Source organism: Odocoileus virginianus, chromosome 33 (assembly GCF_023699985.2).
Source record: "Odocoileus virginianus isolate 20LAN1187 ecotype Illinois chromosome 33, Ovbor_1.2, whole genome shotgun sequence".
Lineage (NCBI taxonomy): Eukaryota > Metazoa > Chordata > Mammalia > Artiodactyla > Cervidae > Odocoileus > Odocoileus virginianus.
Window position 1 is genome coordinate 8,637,978 of NC_069706.1, and position 5,406 is coordinate 8,643,383.

Sequence of the window (5,406 nt, forward strand, 5' to 3'; positions counted from 1 at the left end):
TTTTGGCCAACTCCAGGGTTCAGAGTTGTTTTAATTACACTCATGAATCATGGTGGTTGCAGGGTCAAGTTCCTGGTATACAGGAGCTTGCCCAGTGCTCTGGGCAAGCCAACCAGACAAGTTCAAGCTCCAGACAAGCTCCTGAAAGTCAAGACATTCACCTGAGGACTAGGGCTCCTAACATACTTGTAACAGCTCCTTTCCTGCTCATTTAGCCCAGGATAGCTCCATTAAGAACTCTAATAGGTACACCTATGATAGAATAAAATCTATGTTTTGAGGCAAGATGAGAAAATTTAAGCATAGCATGCTCCCTGCCCCTATTGGGCCCCACAACGTGCATTGTGCATCTGAATTACATATTAACCAGACCTTCTCAAGGTAGGAATGCCTGCTCAACCGTAAAGATCAACGTTACCTTTCTTCACATGCCAGCAACGTAACTTCTTAGAGGGTAACATTCCTTTACCAATCCTGTAAGGGGTCATGGTGACCAGCTGCTCCTTTTAAACATGCTTATTTGGACCATGTACCTTTGGTGAAATTTATGTAAAATTTCAGGGTACCATTTTGATGTCCTTTGTCTTGAAAATGTATAAAACTGTGTAAACTTACATAATGGCTTCTAACAAGTGAAACCGTTCAGAATTTTCTGAAAGACACTCTCCCAGGTTATAGTACTCAGGTTGGCATGGATAAAATTCTCTATTTCTTCTTTAGCACAACTATCAATTCATTTTTTCATCAACACCTACAGTCCATCTACTCAGGGATACTCACTAATAACTATGCTGTTCAAATTTCCAAATCTTTTTCTGGTCAGAAATGAATTAATACTTTTTCATCAAAATGGAATCATATTTTATTTTTTTTTTCATCCACAACAATATCCCCTTTATTGGTATTAATCACAGTTATGAGGTCTTGTCCATCAGAAAGAAGTCTGCATCATGTAGAACTCTGTTACAAAGACTTTTAAAAACATCTATATGCCAACCACCAAACCAATGAATCTCCACCAATCAAACTTCTGAATGTGTCTTCAATGTTGATCATCAGTGCTCTGGAAGAAGGTACATAGATCCAGCACAGGGCATTCCCAGAACAGTGTATCCACCCTTGGAAGTGATGAGACATGTCAACCTGGGGTGGGCCTTGACCACACAATGCCTTAACACCTGGCTCTTGGGTTGCCTGCCTTGTCAGCAGAACCCACTCAAGGTCCCCTGTGCACCTTGGACCAGCGAGGACGGCAGGCCTCAGCTATGTTTGAAGTAGACAAGATAAGCCACCCCTGCAGGAGAAGTTGTGTGTATATATCAGGGAGTAGACCGGCTTCAAGTCTCATTCAAATCTCATTCTTTAGGGGTCATTTTAGAACAATGACTTGGTTAAAATTTACTTTAAAGGGGAAATGTAAAAAATACCTCTTGTTATTCTACCCTTCTTCCTGTCTCATCCTGAGTTTTCTGACCGAAATCCAGTAAAACTGCTTAGGAGGTCTTGGTCAGGTTACAAGTTACCAAATAGTCAAAGGAGGAGGACCCAGTCTTGTATTCACTTAGATGAGCTTCAGTGACTCCCTCAGAAAGTAAATGAAGGGGTTGAGTTCCAGCAGTTTGCTGGTGTCCCCAAGGCTCTTAGAAAAATGAAGGCTATAAGCTTATCAAAACACACATCTGGGGGACTTGGAGACCCTGGCAGAATGAGTTGCTCTTGGAATCTAGAGAGAGCTGAGCTCTTGGATCAGAGTGCCACTCTGTCCTTGGTTCACATGGCTCACTGTGCATCCACAGTTGTCCTGATTCCCTTAACTTCGACAGTGCCAATCTTTGCCGTCAGAAAAAGAGAAAAAGAAAAGACCAGCTGATTTTCTTCCCTTCGTCTGCGCCTCCTTCCGTGCAGCATCCCCCGTGGGGGAGAAAGAGGAAGGTGTGTTCTGCCCTGGGTTGCTTTGTCCATGATGCTCCTGTTCCAATCTTGATGGACAGAGGGTCAGTGGTAAAAGAGCAGGAAGGACGGATAAGAGCTGTCCTGGCCTTTCTGAGTCACTAGGCAAAGATGCTTAGGAGACTTCTCTCTTGCTTCTAGAGGTGACCTTGAGGAACTTATGTTGAGTCTAGCGAGGGCGACTGAAGGTACAAAAGATTTCCCTGATCTGCGTGTCCTTGGTTATCCCATTGAAGAAAGATTCTACGTAGTGGCCAAGCAAAAATCTGTAGTTCTGGGCCTGCTTGAAATTCCAAATAAAACCACTATCTCCCTCAAAAGAAATCTAAAAAGTGTCATATTTTAATCAGAGTCAATCAAGGTAATGAGATGAAAAAGGAGAAGAAGGAAAACGTTTGGATATGAAGAAAAGAGGCCGGTCCTGCTGGAGCCAACGGTGGCCGTCTCCTCGTACTGCCGTTCCTGGGGTCCGAAGCATCTCGGCACTAGCCCAGACCGACGTCCAACGACATCATCACCACGAAGCCCAGGATGGAGGCCCAGGACGCCAGTTTGCCGTTACCACTGATCTGGGCCTCGGGGATGATGTCATCCATAATCACGTAGACCATGGCGCCGGCAGCAAAGGCCAGCGGGTAAGGCAGAATGGGCTCGGCCAGCACCACCGCGAAGGCGCCGAAGACTCCGGCCAGAGGCTCCACCATGCCGCTGAGCTGCCCGTACCAGAAGGCTCTCCAGGTGGAGAATCCAGCCCCTCGCAAGGGCAGGCTGACAGCGAGGCCCTCCGGGAAGTTCTGGATCCCAATTCCAAGGGCTAAACTCCTGGCGCTCTCGAAGGTGGCAGATGCCGTCTTCCCTACGGCCCCAAATCCAACTCCAACCGCAAGACCCTCTGGGGTGTTGTGGATGGTGATGGCCAGGATGAGCAGCGCGATCCGCCGCCAGCTGCTGCCACCGGGCTGCGCCGCGCTGCCCCGCGGCGGCCCGGGGGGCGGCCGGGCCCTCCGCGACGTCGGCGGCCACCGCCCTCTTCCTCTGATACGCCTTGCCGTGCTCACTCTTGTCTGAAAGAAGCCCAGCTCTACCTATCCGAAAGGAAAGTTCGCTCTCGGGTAAGAGCATCCTGGCACCCTCCGTGTCGGACTTCATCAGCGCAGGGTCCAAGTTCAGTGCCAGGGCCGTCTGCGGGTCTTCCGCTGCACCCCAGTGAGGCATCAGGAGGTCGGCCAGGTAGACGAACGCCGCTCCGAGGGCGAAGCCGACAGCCACGGGGAGAAAGGCCAAGGAACCGAAGCCGCCGGAGGCCGTGGCCATCTCCACCGCTGGGGCCAGGAGGGACCAGTAGGAAGCCGCCAGCATGACCCCTGCAGCAAAGCCAAGGCTTCCATCTAAGATCCGCCTCTGTCCGCTAGAGAAGACGAACACGAGGGCCGCCCCGGCCGCCGTCAACCCCGAGGTGAAGAAGGTCCCCAGCAGGGCCTGGGACACCGGGCTGTGGCCGTGGAGCATGCTGGATACAGTTCGGTGCCCTCTCAAGCCCCCTCTCCACTTCCATCAGCCCCACAGCCGCTGCCGGTTCTCAGGCTCCACTCCCAAGTCCGGAATCATATTTTATATAATGCTGTATAACCTACCATAATTTATTTGAACAACGCACCCATTGTTTGAAGTGTTCAACTTCTTCCTAGTAATCTTCTATTTTTAAACAATTTGACTGTTTCAACTAATCCTTGTTTCCAGCACTTAAAGTAGAACTATTTGACTGATAATGGATTATAAAGGAAAGAAAGCTCCTCCCTACCACCCAGTTCTTTAAGGCAGACAAAATATTGATGGCTAAAGCACCAGGGTTTTGAGTGTCTACTATGTGTCAAGCACTGCTCTAAATCCTTAACACGTATTATCTCACTTAATCCTCACCCAAATCCGACTCAATGGATATGAATTTTAGCAAACTCCAGGAGATAGTGGAGGACAGGGAAGCATGGTATGCTGCAGTCCACGGGGTTGCAAAGAGTCAGACATGACTTAGTATCTGAACTACAACAACAAAATCCAGGGAGGGTGGTGAGAGGTGGGTCATTTTCCCCATTTTCAGATGGGGAAGCTGAGACTGAGAATAGAACCCATCCTTGCCTAAAAGCCACATAGCCTCTGAGTACCAGAACCAGAACTCACACCTGGATATTGTGACAAAAAGCTCTTGACACACGGCAGCGGGAAGAATCCACGTCTCTTATGGATGATCAGGAATATCTATCCAGGAACAGCTCTCAGGCAGCCCTGACCCCTCCAAAATTTGTTACAAATGCCTGGAAAGGTCTCACTGTACACCCCTCTAAATTTCTTACTACCCTTATCATTCCCATCCCTTCTTCTCTCCAGGACTAACTCAGTAACAAAGATAGCTGACCCAAGACACACAGGCCATCTCTCCATCACTTTAAACCAGCTGCAGATGTTGGTAATTAATCATGCTCTTTTCTTCTGATGGGTCCCAACCGATCCTCAAAATCTTTCTTAATACAGTATTCCAAGCACCCTCTATCAATCCATCAGAATTGACATGTGAGATGAGATAAAGCCTCTTTGCCATCTCTACTCTAGACTATGAGTTTCTCCAGGATAGGAACTACTCGTTATTCAGCTCTTTAATAAAAAATTAAAAAATAATATCAGCAACAACAACTATTAATGACATTCTATATGCTTTTAGGGCTTCCCTGTTAGCTCAGATGGTAAAGAATCTGCCTGCAGTATAGGAGACCCTGGGTTGATTCCTGGGTCGGGAAGCTCCGCTGGAGAAGGGATAGGCTACCCACTCCAGTATTCTTGGGCCTTCCTGGTGGCTCAGCTGGTAAAGACTCTGCCTGAAATGTGGGAGACCTGGGTTTGATCCCTGGGTTGGGAAAATCCCCTGAAGAAAGGAAAGGCTACCCACTCCAGTATCCTGGCCTGGAGAATTCCATGGACTGTATAGTCCATGGGGTCACAAAGAGTTGGACAGGACAGAGCGGACTTTCACTTTCATGCTTTTAACATGCTTCAGGCATGTTAAAAGCTCAGTGGTACTCTGTGCTTTAATCCTTACAGAGGAGATATTTCTAACTCATTTCTCAGATGTGGAGAGTAAGGCAGGGGAGGGCTTCAACAATCAAAAAAAAAAAAAAATCTGCTACTAAATGGAAAAGGCAACACTGGAAACTGTGGCGTCTGAGAGGCAGCGCACTGGTAATACCAGGCCACATGCCCCCGACCCCTTCCAATCTGGGTGCCCAGGCTCCATTAGGGGCAAGGCGTACATGAGTACAGAACCAGCGTTTCCTAAACGAATGAATGCACACATAGAAGAATGGACTGACTCAAGGTCGGCTCCAAGGTGGACGGCAAGGTGGGATCATCCTCTAAGCGGGCTGGGCTGTGGGAGACGGTTTCTGACTCAAACCCAGCTCCCAA

General features: G+C 48.3%; 1 pseudogene; it reads right to left on the bottom strand.

Annotated features, from left to right (window-relative positions):
* Nucleotides 1-860: 860 nt before the first annotated feature.
* Nucleotides 861-3,543, bottom strand: LOC110147378 (zinc transporter ZIP11 pseudogene; annotated as a pseudogene).
* Nucleotides 3,544-5,406: the final 1,863 nt, after the last annotated feature.